Raw genomic sequence first — 21,237 nt, 5'->3', positions numbered from 1 at the left:
ATAGTGATGAGTTTTTTGCATTCTTCTGCATAGAATTAAAGACAATCTACTACAGTACTAGAATATCTTCTGGAAAATGTCCAGTGACAGCACTTAGCATCCACATTCTTAATATTCATTCAGAATGAAGTCTTGGCTATGATGAAGTCAACAGCAAAGATTGGAGCTGAATTTGGATTTGTTAACTGAGATGAAAAGACAGCAACTGACCCTGACAGGGAGCAAAGGAGAAAAACTAAAGTTAGCTAATAGATTTAGAAGGAAAAAATGGTTTCTACATGATTATTTCGAAAAAGTTATAAGAACTTTGCTTCTAACAGTGAGTAGAGGAACCAAGAGTAACAGGACTGAGGGAAGCTCTTAATGTCAGCACTGGGAAAATGTTGAAGTTCTTATTGATGAGGGTCTGAAAAATTAAGCTATTTCATGGCTGGACGTTGAAACTGAGTTCTGACTTTGAATTCACAGAGATGGGGAATAAGAATTGCTGTTGAATTTTAGAATAAATTTTGTCTTCTAAATTATAAGCTCTTAGTAAAAGACTAGGAATTTCAATGACTTAAATGTTACAAAGTCATTATGTGTGATTGACATAACATACACAAATTATACAGAGTGGTTGGGTTTTATTACCAGCTGACCATATAAAAATTAAATGGAAAGTCACCTTATTTTCTGAAATCTGGTTGTCAAATTCTTCTCCCCCACAAGTATTCCTAAAATGCCAACCATTCTGTCAAGCTGTTTCTTCTACTTATCGTACTTCTGGCATTCTTTATTCCATGTAGGAGGAAAAATATTATCCTAATCAGATGCTGTAAAAAAATATTAGAGCAAAGCTTGCATTCTGGTCAGACTTAGGTGGGTTTTTTTTCCTTTTTCTTTCGTTGAATTTCTTTTCTTCTATTACTTTCAATTTTAGGAAGGGGGCAAAGGGGATTAATTTTGCCTCAATTTTACTGTGCATGTTTCTAAATTGTATCACCCAAGTGACAGAACAAGACAATACTCTTCTGAAACATCTTGATTAATCAGAACTGGTCTAGTATTCTTCCTAGTCCAGAAATGTAGTAGTCAGGGTAGAATTTCATGGAATGAGTACAGGCTCTTTCTACATCTATAGAGCCTTTTAAAAGACATGAAGTGAACAAGAAATATTTTTGTCTTCATTAAAATTCTAGTATTGAACTACCTGCCATGGCTATTTTGGCTTCAAATTTACCAAATAACAGATAATGCAAGCATTAAGACCATTTATAAATGTATTATGGGATCATCAACTGTACAATGGAAGGACATGAAATATTCAGTGTAAACCTAGTTTAATTGGATTTATCTGGAGATGCTATCAGCTCGTATTTCTAATACACAAGATGAATGAAAATCAAATAAAGATCTGTATAACTTACAAAAATGAAAAAAATGCCCTAGCATTGGTTCCTAATCTGGTGAAAAGTAATGGGAACTATAGCAAAAATCTATCTTCTTACAATTAACTAAACTGTTAGAGTTTTAATGGAGAAAGTAAGGAAAGTGCTTCCCTTGTTTAAATCATGGTATGAAGGCTCTGTTTTCTACAAGAGTAATTAAATCTAAATCATAAATTCAAAGTGATAGTACAAGCCCATAGGTGTTTTCTTCTTGCAGTGTGCAGGAATAAGAGGCACTGTTTTATTTTTTTTTCTCCTTTCTCCGATGAAAAGACGTGTGCAGTGACAGAGGAAAAGATTCTGAAACAGCCCAAGAGAGGTGAATGATGATACTAATGTGATAAAAAGTGAAATTAGTAGAGCTAAACTTAATTCTCTTCCCTTTGGTAGAAAAAAAACATTAAAATTGCAGTGAGAGAGTCAAGCAGCTGGTGAGTTAAGACTACTGTCAAAGCAATCAGATCTATGGCATTATTTTTTTATGTATAGTATGAAGAGCTTTGATTTCTTGGCCTGAAAGATGAATGCTTTACTATCAAAGCCAGTCTGACAAACGGGATAGCTTTGTAGAAAATGTCAACTTTAGGATAATAATATTAAAAAAGAAAGCAGTTTCCTAAAAGCCATGAGGCAAACTGTAAAGTATTGATTCAGGTGTCTCCAAGATTTGTCAGACTGATGCCTCCTACTTAGTCAACAATGGACCAGGCAGTGTCTTCAAGAAATATCTTGGTCTCTCTTGCTATCCTGTATTGTTTTTTGCCCTGGTTATGATCATCAATCAAATCATAGACCAGACATGGAACACTTGCCACTGGAGAAAATGAAGGCATCTAAATCAAATTCCTATATAATGCATCTAGAAATGTTTAAACCTATCAGAAGTGGGGAATTCAAACAGGAGGGATAGGAAAGTTGGAGATATTAAAATAATACTTGTCTAAGTAATAATAAAGAAGTCAACCAGGTAAAATTAAATAACTGCACTGAATCCAAGAAATATCCAAACTGAAGCTGCTGGAATCTGTATACTTTTTAAAAGCCCATTGAAGTCTGCAGAGGGGACATTCTCCCCTCCTTTGCAGTTCTGATGTTGAAATCACTTTGCCAAAGCATCTCTGAACTTGCATGGAGCAACGACAGTATTTCCAATATTTTCACTGCAGTATCAAAGCTAGTTTAAACAGCAAAAAGCTTGGTTTCTTATTTAAGAATAATTACACAAGCCAGGAAGAAATTTAGGAAAACATATAACTAATACAAATCAATATCTGTTTTCCACTGCAGATTACATTGTCAAAAAGATCTTCACTGATGCAGAGCACTGCCATCAAAAAAACACATTCCAAAAACTATTTTCATGTTGAATGAGAAGCAATGATTCATTACTTACGATGGCTGAGCCACTGTTCGAAAATTAATGAAACTCTAATCTCATTTTAAAACTTAATAGTTATTAAGAGTGATTACAAATATTCCTGGTGAGATGTGATTTTGCTCTCCACTCAATAAACATCAGTCATGTACACGATTAAGTATGTATCAGTGCAGAAAAGAGTACAGAAACCATGGTTAGAGTTCAAAGCAGCATTTTCTGAAGTTTGAATAGTATTCCTCATTTTCTGAATGAAACAGCCACGATGCACACTAGCTTTGGATCCTTAGGGAGATAGTGAAAGAGTTGTATCCAATATGCTTCCAAATTGCAGTTAATTTATACACTGGCTCTTGAAAATCAAGGAAAATGAGGTTACATAGAATCTTAGAATGGTAGGGGTTATAAGGTACTGAGTCCAACTCTGCTGCTCAAGACGACCTAGATCAGGTCACTCGGGAATGTATTTAACTGTTACCTGCACGTGTTTGAAAACCAGTTTATACCCTTTGGATTTAAGATTTCATTAAGAAAAAAATAAAAATCTCTACACTTGAAGTACAGAGAAAAGCTTAAGAAAGACAAATCATCCAGCTTCTGAAATCAAAGATAAAGTTCAACCAGTGTAGTGACTTCAATCTAATTTATTTATTTTTAAATCTGATACCTTCTAAATGTCTCAATTTGACCTTACAAAATAAACCCCAAAGTAATGAAAAAAATACTAGGATCTACTCTAGCACTTACCATCAGCAGCACAGAGCCTGCTCTGTTTCCCTTGTAGTAATATGTTATGGTAACTTATTTTTAGCAGACATATTTTCCTTAAGATACATCACTGAGCTCACAATGAGGGTTTTTCTCTGTGTGAAATGTATTGAGGCTAATGTATGCTCATGGACAGGTGCACAACACAGGGACCTAGAAGATGGCTTTTAGTTGAACCCAGCTGCCAGAAATAGCTTTAGCTGAGATGAACAGTAATTCTGGTGTCCAGCTAATTAATACCAAATCTGTATCAGTGTCACACTGCACTTCTGTCATTGAGTGGAGATCATGTCATGCATACAGGATGAGATTTCTATGACAATGTAAATGAAGCCCAAATACTTTCGAGGTTGAAAAGCCAAGATAGTAGATACACGTAGATACACTTTTGGGAACCATTCCATAGCTTTGTAGAAAAAATACCCTACAAATTTAAGTGATGTGGTTTGAATTTGTAGAAAGAAAAAGTCTTCAAAAGTTTCCTTTGATTTTGCCATCACCCCTGGCTGACAACTGCAGAGAGGTCAGTAGAGCTCCAAGTCTTATTTATTTTCCGCAGAAGTTATTCAGGAAAAAATTGTGTTACATGAAAGAGGAAATTTAATCTCATCTTTTGAAGCCTTGAGATTCATGTGATAGCACAGATTTTTTTTTTTGCTTTCTAGTAATGAATACCTGCATTTAGAATCATTTAGAAACTGGACTTTTACCTCTGTCCAAAAATGTATGCTGAATAATCAGTGCAGGTTCTTAATGGAAGACTAAACAATATAAAGGAATTAATGAAGAATGTCTGGAAGTGATGAAAATGCCTGGAAACTTCAGATATGTACTGTAAAGCTTCATGAGAGGTCTGTAGAGTACACACATTTGTAGTGGGAGGGTGAGGCTGTGACCTTGGATGCAAGCCCAGATGGTAACATATCTATAAGGAAAGGGATTTTTTGAATAAACCAACACTGTTCTACATCACTGACACATTGTGGGCTCTGCATTCAGAACTACTTTTTGGAAATGAGCAAAGTTATAGCTTCATCTTCCTCATGCCTCCATTCCTCCCACCTCCTCCCCTCCCAAAAATCGGTAGAATACACCAACTTTAAGTTTTCTGAGCAGAGCATTTTGGTACATGCTCAGTATTTTTATGTTTGTGTTTCATCCTCTGCCCTTCAAATCCTGCTGCAGGCATCTCATACAACTGCTCTTTAAAAGATGCTCTCATTGCTTATGTTTCTGCTACTCACTGTGTCTCTGAGAAAAAGGAACAGAATTGCACAAAAATGAAAAGCAGTCCTTCAATCATTCAGTCTTATGGAAGACCAAAAGTGAAAACAAGACAGCAAATATGTGTTTTACAGATTTGTGGAGTGACAAATACCCTTAGAAGGACACTTCCTAGCGTGTAGCTTCAGGGAACATTATTTCCTGTATTAAAACATGCATCTGCTTCATTACTGATATTTATGCACGATATCAACTTAAATGACCGTATATTTTAATTCAGTGCATTTCTGGTTTCCTCAAGATTAACTCAGTGATTCATTGTAGGCACAAAAAATTAATAGGCATCTAATTAAACATATAATTCACTGAGATTAATTGTGGGAATTAATCTCAGTAAAAGTGAACATCCCAAAGTAAGATCTTTTCCCACTGAAGATCTACACCATGAAAAATGGTACAATATATCTTCTTTTATCATAGAATCAGATAAAAGTAAAACATGGTAATTGTTGTTTGGTGTAACAAGATAGAGTAGAGAAATGAGAGAATTAAGGATAGAGAAGAACATATATTATCTTAACAATGCTTTTGAATGCATGACTGGCTAACATTACACACTAGGGTTAAAAAAATAAATCTAATCACATCCCATCCACATTTTCCAGGAAAACAATTGCTTCATATGAACTACTTAAAACAAAGAAGTAGAAGGTCTGTTGAAGGACAGGTGGATGAGTGTAAATAGGCTAGAACAGGACCATCATTTAAGATATTTTGAGTGTCCTAGCCAAACAGTCTTGTCATTGATCACACTTATCCTGAAGGTGATGGTGGTTTGATTAGCCAGCTACAACTGATCCAATTGCCAATGGATATATTTACATTTCCCAATTTTTACTGCTTCTATTTTTGTCATCAGTGTGTTCCTTTTGTGATTCAGGACTTTGTAGATGACAAATGTTTTTGTAGTAACTATTCACAGTGTGGCCTGAAAGGACTTTTAAAGTATTTTATCAGGTTCCTAAAATGATACTTCAGTTAACCAATGCTCAGACTTGCCCCAGGTCAAATTGTACTGGTATTTAGAAAACACTCACAGAACTCCATGGTAGTAGTTTTCACTGGAAGGTGTAGGGATTATTTCAATCCATACCTTATGTGCTGTTTCGAAGGTAGTAATTCTTTAGTAGTGTACAGCAGAACTCTACAAAGGGCAGTGAAAAAATGCAATAGATACTTGAAATAGCAGTGAGGCATTAAAAAATTCAAAGTGCAACTGCTCATGCTGGAATTTGACAGAAAGTTTATCCTTGCCTTTTTACTGCATGTCTAATAACCTCAGCTGCTGTAGATCTTTTATGTTTCACCTCAAATGTAAGAGCAACTTATCAAATGCAGTACTTCCCTGCTTTTTACGCTGGTGGCTGTTACAGCCTTGAGGTCAAGCATTTTCAAGTTGAATTTGGCACCACTTTTCAAATGTCAATATTTTGAAAATATTTTCCCTCTTTTCCTTCCCAACATAATATGAGGAAAAATGGAGATCTACTTACAAGATCATATAAGAAGCTGCACCAGGGAGAACGAGCTGGATATAGTTTTTGAGCTACTTGTGGCTTTTTATCAATGGCTGTAAAACTTAGAGGGGGGAAAAAAAAGCACTGCAGCACTAAAAACCCCTACATAATACAGTCTTGTCTGCCTAATCCTAATCTGGGAAAAATATCTTGGGTCCTGCTTAAAGAATTTGCTTTAAAATGTTGGAGAGATACTGGATAATAGATTAATAGAATATAGATGTAAATTTTAGTATTGTTAATAAGATAATTAAATTCGACTAAATAAAAAATTATGTTACTGATTTCAACTTTTTAACTGATCTTATAAAGGAGACATAAAGTCAAGTCTTGGGTCATTGCAAAACAAAGAAATTCTGACAGATGTAGCTGCAAAAAAAAGTTGGGTTGAGGAAAGTCATCCTGAGGAAGAATTTTAGGGAGTGTTTCGAAACTACATAGTGTAATTTGGGAAGGAGAATTACGACAAAAGTTAGGAGAATAAATCAGTAAACTTCAAGATTTGAAATGGCTTTTTTCCAATTTAAAACACTATAAGTAAGTGTTCAACTTAAAAAAAACACAAGATTGAGTACAGTAGAGATAAGAAAGTCTACATACAACATTGCTTTTGAACTGTACAGTGGAGAGTGAAGATAACATGGAATGAAGATATATTTTGGATGGAATAATCCCATAAATTTGAGAATGAATATTAAGTGGATAATTTAATTTGAAATCTCTTAGGAATTCAGTTCTAGAGAATAAACATTAGGAGGAGAATTGAGTCACAAGGAGGTGAAGTTTCTTGTTCAAACTCAATTTGCAAGCTGATAGAAAAATGTGGAAACTTCTGGTTTGTGTACAATGGAGCATATTTACTTCATGGGTTTAATGGTTATGTTTTAGTTGGAGGTGGATTAAATTGTTTTCTATTTTCTTCCTCAAGCTGAGTAGCCTGGTCTGTTTTGTCCAGGACCATAATTGGCAATTAAGCCCTTCCTGCCCTTTAGGAATTCTCAAGTCTTCGGTACTTGAGTCTAATTGTGGTCTTTTCTCCCTTGATGAGCTTAAACCAGGACACGTGATTGGCCTGGCTGATGGCATCTGCAATAGTAGCTGCTTGATTTTGTTCTTCTCTGTGCAGAATTTCCTCTGCAAAGAATTCATGATGCACTTCAGCAGGTGCCCTGGTTTTGGATATTTGTGGGCTGAGGGTTGCAGGACACAATCACATCCTCCTTGGTGCTTAGCAAAAAAAAGAAAAAAACAGCCTTATTGGATTTTTTTCTGGAGCTTTTTACCATTTCTAGGTTAATGATACCATTAACTGTCACATGTGGAATTAAAACAGCGAGATACTTCTGCAAATGAATTATTCCTTACTGAAAGCAACATACAGCACTCCTCAAACAAGGCAATAAAGCTCTGTTGGGATGTTGTAATTCTCTTCTATAAGACATTGCTTGCACATTCTGGAATCATTAAAAATCAGCCACCAAATCAATGAGTCTCATTAGAAATCTGTCTTTTTGTTTAATGCTATTGATTTAATCTGTTTTAAAAATCCCTATTAACCATCAGTCAATTAAACTCATGGCAGTTATATAGATTAGGTAAACCTAACTACTATCTCTGAGAGCTCAGAGTAGATTAAGTGATTATCATGTAAAATTCTTTTAATTAAAAGACATGTTTTAGATACTTTGTACCCTCTAAAGCTGATACGATATTCAACCAACAGTAATTAGACATTAGCAATACATATATTGATATACTAAAAACTAAATAACTGCCTGATAGTTTAAAAAAATAGTTTTTGCAGTTAATATGGTATGTGACCTGCATAAAAATATCAAGACAATGACTTACTGAAGAAATTTATCTCTGTGTGAAAAATGCATTACTCCAAAGCCTGACAATCAGTTTCAAATAGGTCAATAGTGTGGAGGTATAACTGATTATAACCACATTGTCTGATGTGATCCTAGTATCCAGAGCTGCTTCTCTTGATTCATATCTCCAATTATTTGAATGCCAGTTTTATGTATTTGTCTCAGAAAGGTAGGGGTGAAGAGGGGAAACCTGTCTCTTCCTCCCATCTCTCCCTTGCTGACCCTTTAGCAGGTTGAAATCGCTACTTCCATGGCAAAAAGCAGAAATTGGAAACAAGTAGTCTATAAATCCTATTCTGACAGGAGAGAAACTTTTGAGTGAAAAAACATCTGTATCTCAGTGCTTTTTTCGGAATGAGAATTCGAGTATTTCCAAACCCGGGTCAGAACAGATTTTCTCTGCAATATAAGCCTGAGTTTTCTAAACAAATTACATTTTGAATATTCATTACTGTTCCTTAAAAACTTGCTTATTCCTCACATTTTCATCTGTCTTTTTAGAAAAAAGGAAGCTGAATATTCTCTCTGCATATATTCAACGATTAAAAAGAAGCCCTTTATAAACCATTGTCCCCTTTTTTAATTCATATTTCTAGAGACTGCAAAACAGAAGAAAAATGTCAGTTCTGGCTTCTTTGTGTTTACCACATAATTGTACTGAATTGTTGATGGTTCTGTGTGAAATTCAATTGAATGAAATGCCCTGAAATAGTAGCATTTGCTTTAAATAGGTTTAATTTTGTGTTTCTTTTTCACTAATAATTTGAAAAGAAGACACTTTACTTGTGTGGTAGGCTTCTTTAACTCTAAATACTCTTTCTCTTCTTTTGAGTGCTTTTCAAATGAGACACTATGTGTTTCCATTGCAGAACACGGTGTACTGAGAAACACTGCTAGACATCAATTAATCAAAAAATTCTAAATCACTTATTTAGACTCAGTCTACCAGAAGACTTGGGTGCTGTAGGGGTCATCATCTAACATGATATTTAAATATATTTTTAATTTCAGTCCCTAGGCTGAAAACCATTCACTGTTGCCTTTCACGAATTCTTCCTCTTGACTCTCTTTTCAAGGTTTTCTTTCTTCACAACACAATTCTTTTAAGTGCAGTTACAATATACTTATATTGAAATTAAAAAACCTTTCATTTTTGTTCCATGTTTTTTGAAGCATCTAGTTTCTTCCATTTTTAAAAGCTGTATATAATATATATTTCTGTAAGAACTGCAGATAAAGGGGTTTATGCCTTCTCTAACTTGCACTAAATTGTTGCCAATGAGTTAATTTTTACCATGCTCCCTCTGTATCTCTCTTCCTCTCCCTCTCTATCTGTGCACGTATCTATAGGCTTATTTATGTATGTGTACATGTACTATTACTGGTTTGCAGGTTTGTGGATTCTTTGGAGTGGAAAAGATTAGTGTGTCTGGAATTATCACTGTGATTATGCAAATCTTTCCAGTACCTGTTATAAATACTGTTATTGCAATGAATAGCTACTGTTGTACTGTAGCCAACACTTGTATAGACATTTCTTGGGTGAAAGAGTTTGTGTTGCATTTTACGTGACAATGTTCATATGTCTACATCTAAGGGAGACATCACAGTTCCTGTCATAGAGGGTAGAGTAGAAGTGGGCACTTCCAGGGGTGTTTTATCTCACCTAAAGATAGATTACTAAAATAGTTCAGCAAAAATGTGTTTTAGAAGTACCTTTTCTTTCCATTATCTATAAAAGGAGTCTATAATTAGATCATAGGTAGTTACCTCACAGAAGTCTAAACTTAGGTGATATGAATCCTACACTAAAATGTGGTGTCTGCAAATTTTAGATGTAATTCTGAGAACTGTGACACACATTTAAAAAGAACCTTTTGAAGGGGGTTGAGCCACAGATATTTATATTGCTTTTACTTTTTGCTGGGATTACCAACAGCTTTGATTTCTCAGCATAGCTTTTGCCCACACAGAAAACTTAGCAGCAGCCATGGGAAAAAAAAATAAATGTAGTAATTTCAGCAGCTAACTAGAAAAAAGGCTTTTAAAAATAAATCCAAGATATATACTCTCATTAAGCAGAGGAATCTGAAAATTGACACAATGTCAGTGCCTGTATGGCTACAAAAGCCGACTTGTGATCATAACCTTGTTAGTAAGTTAACCTCGTATCCCTGTGGTGCTATGTAAGGTGTGGAGAAACTCTTCATGTTAAAAAATACTTTTAAAAAGATAAAAATCTTGGATCATCAGGAATACTACAGATATTCCAAAATTCACTCTTAACTGGCTGTTATTCTAAGCTATCTTTCTTTTTCTGTCCCTCATAGGTAACTAAGCTAGTGTCCTAGCTCTACTGAAATCTCTGTGTCAATCACTGAGGCTTCTATGAGACTGAAATGCTGCAAAAGCACTAAAGACTGATGTCCTAATAGAAGTTCTGCTCAAAAGGAGTCTCAAAAAGATATCTGTTTTCTAGATTAGTCAGTGGCAATTTGTGATACTTCAAGAAAACAAATAGCCTCTATGACTTGATCTAGAAATTGGGCATTTTGAGGCACAGAAGTTATTCCAGATAGTTTTTAAGATTCTCATGATTTGTTAACTGGCATCTAGGGAATGTACAAAACCAGCTGAGAGTGTTTGATCTTTTTTCACTAGAAAGATGAAGCACTGATTAAAGCTATATATTCAATGTTTACTCAAAGATTTAGAAATGAAGGTCCTTTTGATTCTGAAAGTAAAATTAATGCCTAGGAAAACCATACCATGACCTTTAGGAGTCCCTTCTGTTATTGAGCCTGTCAAGTTGGGCTTAGCAGATGGTAAACTTGATTATGGAGAAATTTTCTTTTTTTATGTACAAATAATGATGTATTAGCTGCTCTTGGTTAAAGCATCGCTTCAGATACGAGAAGTTAGCATCCTCATGGCACTAATCCATAACTCTGGAGGTGCTGAGGAGGTTAGTACACTGGACTTATGTCTGACAGATATGGGATTGAGGCATTCTCCTGCTGGAGAGTTATCTAGAGGCATCGGACACACTAAAGTCTTGGACTTAAGTGTGATAATAGCAATTTTGAGGAATTTTAGGTATTAGTTAAGTAGATTATAAGGTCACAGGTTATGTGATTTGCACTTAAAGAGCCTTTGAGTAACACATAAAGCAGGTATGGGCCAAGTTCTCTTTCTTCCAGATGAACCCAAATACAGAGCTATTAAATCAAATTCTCTGATTCCATGTAATTTAAAACTGAATTGCCTCCACTCATAGCTGATGTTAGGAAATTTGCTGTAGGGAGATGGAAAGTGCACCCATGCAGCATAAACTGAAGCCCTGTGATCCTAGCGCTCTCCTGGAACCCAGTCTGGTTCAGGATGGAGACTGCAGCTTTGCTACTCCAGTCAGGCTGGAGATCCCATGAGTTCTGAGTGCACATGAAGGCAGAACTTTAAAAACTGAGATTTTTTTACTATTGAAAAATCTGAGTGTTGCTAAGTACAAATAACTGGTTTGACTTGTATGGGTTTTAGGTGCCTTAACCTTTGTTTACCATGAGTGCTTCAGCTTCAGAACATAACAGTACCAACTTTACTATGATGTGGAGGGTGAATATGTTAAATATTGTAAGATTTTATAGATACTGGAAGAATGGGAGCTATAGAAATATTGATTCATTTTTATGTCAGTGATAGAATATGTAATTAACATCATTAATGCTGCAAAGCTGATTTTGAGAGATTTGTATTTTCAGTGTTTTGATTAAGGTTATGTCTTCTGTTTGCCACTCAGATATACTGTGAAGCTGGTAGAAGTCTTGTTCATACATGACTGTGAAGCACAACATGCTAACTGTTCATTTTTAAATAGTGGTTTTCAATTATAAACAGATTTGTCATAGTTTTGTCTCTAAAGTGCACTCTAGTGCAAGTTACTCAATTTTCAAATTTATTCATAAAGTCTGAAGTGAAATGAAACAAAAATGAAGTACAGCACATTCTTCATTTTGACATATCTATGGCTTATGCTTGTCAAAACATTACTCTTTAGTTGGCATTTGAAATAGAGGTTAGTGCTCATTAAATACAAGACCTGGTGAAGTAGTTGTGGTTAATTAAAGAGTATGTTGTTTATGAATGCTAAAAAAACATTTGAATGGCTGGCAGGTTGAAGATCCTGATGAAGTAATTGTTGATGGGAAATAACTGGTTATTTCTCACGATTCAGAAGGTAATACTGCAGTTCCAGATTCTTTCAGGTATTTGGTCATATAATTTCCACTGATTGAAGTCAGAGCTTGCTTCTCATTAATTTCTGGGAAATTGCCTTTCTATCTACTGAAGTGACACATGTTTAGAGACAGTGCCCAAAGTCCTTGCTCCTTCAAAGTAGCTTTTTTATTAGGACTGATTACTTATCAGTGACATATTATAAAGTTAATCCCAACTATTCTTGACTTATCTTTTTTAATTTAGTGTGCTTTGTTTATCCAGAATCTAATTTAATTTAGCTAGGGAAACACTCTGCTTTAGAGGTGATGAGAGCTGATAAACATCAGAGGCAGTTTGAATGAAGGAATATTTCCTTGGTCTGATCAATCCCCAACCTAGATAAACAGCCTATGGATGATAAAAGCCATGCAGGCCCCCCACCAAGGGAGTCTGGGCTGCACATCAGGATTGCATACTGAAAAATTTCCTTATTTAAGGAACTGAATCCTATCATAGATCTGTTTCTTCGCCTGAAATCTCTGGCCAACCTTTGAAGTTCCATAATGTTCTGAAATAAACTTTTTTTTTTGCTTGATAACAAAAACACTTCCCAGAGAAGAATTGAGAATATATTTTGAGAACTGAATGTTTAGACCATGCAGTTCAGTCACAATCAGACTTTATATATCTTAAGAACCAACATGAAGGTGAATTATTGCATTCTTTCATTGAAGTCAGTGTCAGTTTTACTATTAAAAATGATAAGAAGGTAATGGGGTCCTTAGAGTGGTTAAAAGGAAAAGGGTGAAAAAAAATGTAATATATAGCATCAAAGTGAGATTTTTGCTGTGATATCAAAGGATAATCATCACAAGACTAGAGACAACAGGATAGCCAGGATGTGTAGTCACTGAAAACCTGAAAAGACTAGGGATATTTCATGGCTACATTTCAGAAAAGGCACAAAGTCACTGCGTAATTGGGTTAGCACATGTTCCCCAGTCGGTAATGCATTTCCTGTTTAGCACTAATAAGAAAACGGGAGCTTTGCAGTTTCATCAAACAGAATGGTCAGAGACATGGAACATGTTAAAAAACCACATCTTAACCTCAACCTTTGAAATACAATTTGTGGGTGAGATCAAATCGTGCTCTGGGAAGAGGTTTTGAAGGCTTTTGAGCATTAAAGGAATGAAGGGAAATGCTACCAAGAAACAGTAACAAAAAACTACCATAGCAGTTTACTCATGTTTATCTAAATTAAACATTGCTTTGAAATATGCCATCTTGCTGATGACCTCAGGTTTCAGAATTAAATGCTAACTATTCACATAGTACTTTTACCTCCACTGCACTTCAAAAATGTTGAAATCAATCCAAAGCCCACTGAAGTAAGAACATCTTTCTTTTAACATAATCTTTAACCAAGTGAGATTTTTCTCTTTCTCGTGGACTGTGGATCAGCCTCCATTAGTAAAGCAGAATTGGGCTCAGTTGTCATTCTGGAATACTTTCATTACAAAAACAAAATAAACAAAAAGACCTTTCAGACAATTGGTGAATAAAGATAAATATCTCCAGGATCTTGTCCTGTGTTATAGTTAGTAAGGATAGCTGGGTATAGAGCTCTAAAGGGCTCATTATGAGAATTTTAAAGAGGTTTTTCAGAACCTAAGTGCAGTTATGTAATGTACTGAGGATCTGAAGGTCAAGAAGGGAAACAAATAAACAAGGCAAATGACAGAATGACTACAGAGTGAGTAAACTAAAAAACTGGTATCTGAGCTGCAACAAAAATGCTACAAATCTTTGGGGTTTTTTAATTTAATGACAGAAAAGACACTTGAAAATGTAAGAAGGGCAAGGGAAAGAGCTGGAATTTTCTTTCAGTTGATTTGTATTGCAGGAGTCTAAATGTCTTCACCTACAGTTTGTAACATCTGAAAACTCTGAAGGTCTGATCTCAGTAGAATGCTATGACTGTCATTGACAGAGCCTGTCAACATTTTCTGATGTATGTTTCTATAGCTGATACACAACCTATTCTTCAGCTCCTAAAAGGGTGTCCTGAGTCGAGGTCAAGTGTGTGATTGTTCCCATTTGGGGAGGAGATGAGGCAGTGGAAAGATGATTACGTTAGTGCTGTGCTGGATTGAGACCCCAACAATGCTTTATATCATAGGTTTCTTGCCTTGGGTTTGCTGGAATGCTTTCTATGGCTTCTAGGAGGAAGTGACTTACCTTTCATCTACAGCCTTATTGTTTTCGTACCTAGCATCTTGTTCTGAATACTTATGACTGGAAATACTCTTTGCTGAAGAGAAAATTTACTACTAGGGAAAACTGTTTGTGGACAGGTTTGGTTTTCAGTTTTGTGTTTGGCAAAAGGGACTGCAAATATGCTATTCATGGCTGCAAATGTTTGTTATGTAAAGCTTATTAACAGAAAACAAAACACACACACACTCTTTTTTTAAACAAAAGATCAATTTACATTAAACCAAATTATACACTCAATTATGGTAAGTGTACACACATAAAACATAGAAGCTAATACAATGGAAAGAGTATCATACCTGCTGTGATTTAACCCCAGCTGGCAACTAAACAGCACACAGCTATTTACATGTTGTCTTCCTTCCCAGTGGAAAGGTAAGGAGGATTAGAAAAAGACCCCAAAACTTGTGAGCTGGGGTAAGAACACTGAAACAACTAAAATAAAATATAATAACAATAACAATAATAAATTTTAATAGAAAAAAATTGAGAGAAACAAAGCCCCAGACATGCAATTGCTCATCACCTACTGACTGATGCCCAAGCATCAACTGCACCTTCCAGACAATATGACCCCAGATCTGGGGCTATTTAGCCTGGAGAAAAGAAGGCTCGGGGGACACCTTATTGCTCTCTATAACTACCTGAAAGGAAGCTGTAGCAAGGTGAGGATAGGTCTGTTCTCCCTGGTAACAAGCAGTAAAAAGAGAGGAAACGGCCTCAAGTTGCACCAGGGGAGGTACAGGCTGGGTATGAGAAGAAATTTCCTGAAAGGGTTGTCAGGCATTGGAACGGGAGTCATGAAGAGATGAATAGATGAAGGTTGGGCTCCATAATCTTAAAGGTCTTTTCCAGACAAAACTGTTCTATGATTCTATATACTGAGCATGACCTTCTACGATATGAATGGCCATTTTTCAAGTTTGGGTCAACTGTCCTGGCCATAAACCCCTCCCAGTTTCCTGTGTACTTTTTCAGTAGCAGAGCATCAGAAACTGAAAGGTCCATCACTTAAGACAAGCATTACTTAGCAACAACTAAATCATCAATGTATTATCAACAATACTCTATTACTAAATCCAAAACACAGCCCTGCACCAACTACTAGGCAGAAAAATAATTCTACCCCACTGAAACCAGGACAATGCCATAATATTTGTTCAAATAAATATCTTGAGCAGTAAGAGTCTTAATTCATTCTCACACCTACTGCTTGTGTGGACAGGAAATGATTTCCTGTTTAGCTTACTTGAATTGGACATAAGAGAAACTGGAAAGATAATTTTGCAATTATCATCTATTTATACAAATCATAACCTAGATTTGTGATGCTTTCCTGATGCAAGACAACAGGACAACACCTATTTCAGTGGTGAGTTACTTCTAGTAAATCATTTAAGAATGAGATTATACAGCATTTACAAAATGTCATTGACATATGCCTGAAAGAAATCATGGGCCATTCATGTTGTGTCCTCAATATTATTTACTGAATATAATGAAGTAAAGCCCTGTTAACAAGGTTAGTTTGTGTTGATTCTCCTGTTAGTCCCCTAGTATTGAGTATCATTTTCTATATGATAGAAAACATAGGACAGGGAAGGGGTGGTGGAATTACTGGAGTGCATGTTTGCGGCTCTATATGCTGTCATTCAGTAAGAGAATAATCTTGATTTACTGCCATGATTCTCTTGAAGATTACTTTTGAACTGGCTTAATTTTTTTCAGAAAAATAAATATGAGGTGAAGTAAGATTGTGAAAACACATTGTATGGAATATTCTGTTATGCTGACATCCTAAGGAAAAGCAGCTTGAACTACCTGTTCTGGCTCTCTGGAGCCATCAATAATAAGGATAAGAAAAGGAGGACAACTTATAGCTTGTCTAGATCTACCAGTTCACACTACTGAAGTCTTTCATTCTTTGACATTAAACCCACATAAGTAAATCTCTGCCTAAGTCTGCCTCTGCAAGTACCTGAGGAAAATAGGTATTTGCTAGAATGGAATCCCATTTCATACGTACCAGGCAGCAGTTTCACTAACTTTTCTTTTTCACCCAAAAACATCTGCTTTTCTGATGGTGCTCTGATTGCATTGCAACTTTCAATGTCCACATCAAGAGGGAAACATGCAGTTATGTTCCTCTACACAGCTGTAATTTTCTCTCAACATGCTCCAACCAGAATCTTGACTAAAACAGGAAGAGAAAAATATGTGTTCGAATGAGAAACAGATTTACATTGCATATGTAATGAAGCTGCTGTGCAGGTAACTTTAATTCGGTGCTCTCTAGAGCCTGATAGCTTGCTTTTGCAACAGGTTAATAATATTCAGTAGTAGATATAAATTTTACCTATAAAGGACTAAGATTCACATAGTATGATTACTAGCTTAAAATATATTCCCTTTTCCAGATAGTGAAAAAATCTCATTAACCAGCATGGATTTTTTTTTTTTAATAGATTACTGTATACTGACACACATATACATTTTCATTACCTGGCTCTCTTTTTAACCAAGATTTTAAATTACTGTCTTCAAGAGTAGGAATTGAAATGAAGTTGTGTTGCAATTGTACATTCTCGCCATCAGCTAGGGGGCTGTAAATCACTGAACTGAGTGCTGCAGCTTGCTCCGTGAATAGGTACATGAACTGTTTAGGTTTTAATACAATTTCAACCACCACATTCCAATTTGAATAACATGAAAACTGGAAGAATGAAACACATAAAACTGCTCAAAAACCTTCTGATTAAACCTTTTATCCAAGCAGACAAATTGGACTTTTCTACCCTAATGTTTGCCAAATTAACTTCGACAACAGTAACAATCCAACAAAAGCAGGTAGTATTCTGATTCAACATTTCAGAACAAGGCAATTTTTCTGTTTTTGTTGGAAAACCAACTTGTATTTCAATTAGAAATACCACATTCAATAAGGCAATTTAAAGAAAACAAAAAGTATTTTTATTTACATGGGATAATTGTATTTTTTTAAGGAGGCTTTCAAAATCAGTTGTTGAAAGCTTTCTTTATAAAAAGAATTTAATTCCCTTCTAGCTGAGGAATTGCCTGTGACTTCTTGATTCAATTCTAGGGCAAAGGAACTGGACAGATACCCTTGAGAAGAATCTTGTGCATGCAACTGCCATGTGTCTGTTGCTTATTTGGATAGGTGCTCTGTCTCTTGACCAATTCTTCTATTTGAGATGAGCCTCCTGTATTCCTGACTGCCATCCCTTGTTGCTTTTCTGTGCTAGCAGGAACACTTAAATCTGTTTACTTCAGCGCTGTACTGGTTGATATTTACCATCATCTTGAATTGTGTAGAGTCAGTACCAAGCTCATCTCTGCCCAGACAGATCAGGGCAAAGTTGGGCTCCAGGGAGAGCTAGTACCAGGACTTCTGTCCTGATTTGGTACTAATGCATCATTCTTATTACCAGTGCATAGAGCTGTTCAGGACAAGTGTTTACCATTCTCTACGTTTGGAGACAAAGCTTGAGTTTCATAGCAAAGATACCACAGGAAGTGGTAAGAGATGTAACACTTCTCAGTGAGGTGGTTGTGGAACTGTGTCTAAGCAGGACTTCTTGTTTTACAGTTTGTGTCTAAATGAGAAAATATGCAGTTCATTCTTCTCTGAGAGTTTAGCTTGATCCTAGGTGTCAGAATAAAGAATCTTTTGGCTCAGTGTCCTGTTTCTGGCAGAAGCTTTCAGGAGATGCCTTGGGAAGAGTGTCAGAAAAGAGCTAGTGTATGTCCTTTCTCAATTCTTTCTGATTTCCTGAGCCTGGTGAGGTTTTCGCCTATCCATTTTCTACTAGTCAACCACCTACAAATATGAGAAAAAGCAGCTGCTAGTTTTGAACTTTAATATATTATAGACTCATAGAACGGTTTAGATTGGAAGGGATCTTAAGGATCATGTAGTTCCAACCTCCTTGCCATGGGCTGGTACCTTCTGCCTAGACCAGATTGCTCAAAGCCCCATCCAATCTGGCTTTGAACACTTCCAGGGATGGATCATCCATACCATATTTGTGCAAGCTGTTCTCACAACCCTCAACAATGAAGAATTTCCTCCTAATATCTAATCTAAATCTCCCCTCTTTCAGTTTCAAGCCATTAGCCCTTGCCCTGTGACTACATTCCCTTGTAAAAAGTACCTATACATCTTTGGGGACTAGAAGTCTGCTGTAAGTCTCCCTGGAGCCTTGTCTTCTCCACGCAGAACAACCCCAGCCCTGTCAGCCTGTCTTCATAGGAGAGCTGCTCCATTCCTTTGATCATCTTTGTGACTCCTCTCTAGACTTCTACTGGGGGCCCCAGATAAAGCTGGAAGCAATACTCCAGGTTGGGTCTCACAAGAGCAGGGTAGAAGAAGACAATCCCCTTGCTCAACCTGCTGTCTATACTTCTTTTGATGCAGCCCAGGACATGATTTACTTTCTGGGCTGCAAGCACACATTGCTGTCTCATATTCTATTTTTCATCCATCAGAACCCTCAAGCACTTCTCCACAGGGCTGCTCTTCCCCTTCTCTGTGCTCATGGATTTGAGAGACCTCTGTCACGTTCCCTCCAGTCATCTCTTTTCTGTCCAGACTTCGTCATTGCGTAGGTGCAATTACATCAGAAAGACTATGGGTATGTGGTGGATAAACACAACACATTTACAGTCATGAAATAAAATTAAATTACATTCACTCTGAAAAATGCCAATATACATTGGGATGATAGTTATTTGTCCTCAGGAATGAAACATGCTGCTTCTTGATGTAAAATTGTTCAACTCCAAACGTGCATTAATATTACAGACCTGGCAGCTTAATGACGCTCTCATCATTCTGCTAAATGTGGGTATTTTCTTCAAATATGCAGCCATCTTAAGCTGTTGGAAGTTGCTTATATTCATATAGAACAAAAAAACCCAAACCAAAACTAAACTAAAAAACATAAAGCCAAAGTAAACTGTCTTTGTTTAAATTGTCACTAGGATTTTCTGCATGTCTTCTTTGCTACTCAGTGCAAGACAATCATGTCTTCTCTGTTACTGCTCTATTGAAATAACTTCCTCAATTCTTATGACCGTTTGTCATTTTTGATGGATTTTCACTAAACTCTGCTCCCAGGCTCGTGTTATTATGATAGGATCTCAATTTTCATCAAAACAGAACCAAAACCCTACAGACTTCTTGATGACACAGAGAAGCTGTGTGGCCAATGTATTTCAAAAGGTTTAAAAAGAAAAGAGTAATGGAAAATCCAATTAAAGCAACTGTCATTATTTTATGAGTGCTGGTCTAACAAATTTTGAGCAGTTAGCAATCTTTCAGAAGTTAGAAATTCCATGTAAACTTAGGATATTGCTGTGAACGTTGGCATACAAGGATCTTGCAAATTCACAGCTGGAGACTTGAGTAGACTCTAAATGAAACACTTAACAATTAAATCATCCTTCAAGCATCCTTCTTCAGCTTGCTGCCTTTTAGATCTTCCCTATGAAGCAAAATCCTGCATTCCTCTTGAAAGAGAAATAAAGCTGAGGGAGGAGAGAAAAATTAAGATTTGCTTGTTTAAAGAAATTCACAGAAGTAAATAGGGTGGCTCTTTCTCCTTCCTAACTTTAGTATAAATGCTATTTAATAAGATACCAACAACATTCAATTAGCATCAATCTATGCAAGATGCTACAAACATATTTATATGAGGTCACATTCATTTAAAATATTAGAGGTGTAATTACCAGCTGGGTGCTACAAAACTAAGTGGAATAATACATTTATCTCACAAACATTCAGAACAGCATCTAGAAAGTGTTCCCATCTGTTGTATGAACAGACTAATTTTACATTATATCAGCCTTCCTATTAAAGCAATCACTTCAGATAAGAAAAGGACACATTCTTATCTGTTCCTGTCTTTTATTTGCAGTACACATACTCAATAGTTTTTGAGAAACGGTAAATGAGTTACAAGTAAACACTTCCCAGCTCTTCTGGGGATTCACACTTGAACTATTTAGTTGCTGCATGGATTTTTAGTGAGGTTGGTTTATCCAACAGCAGTATAGGAATGGGAAATACCAGTACCCACCAGCTTTGAAACTGGGTTACACTTGTTGTAAAGGGGGGGAAAGAACCTTTACACAGGAGTCATTGAAAGAGCTTTAAACTGTATTTGAAGAGGGAAGGGGATAAAATCAGTCATCTTAAAGAGAAACCTGGGGGCAGTATGTGAACATTTGAGGGATGTTGTGCTAGAAAGGTCTTTTGCCATCTGAGTGGAGGTAGGGGACAGAGATCCATGCTGAAGAAGAGATGCAAGGATTATTAGTATATTAGAAATAATGGAAGTGCCTGAGAATAGTCACTTAAAAATCAGGGCTTCTCCCCCAAGAAGCCCAACTGAAGTGAATATACACCAATACATGCAGTGTGAGCAACAAACAGCAGGAGCTGAAAGCCGTCATGCAGCAGAAAAACTATAATA

This window comes from Colius striatus, chromosome 13 (assembly GCF_028858725.1).
Source record: "Colius striatus isolate bColStr4 chromosome 13, bColStr4.1.hap1, whole genome shotgun sequence".
Taxonomy (NCBI): Eukaryota; Metazoa; Chordata; class Aves; order Coliiformes; family Coliidae; genus Colius; species Colius striatus.
Note: the sequence above shows the minus strand (reverse complement) of the source record.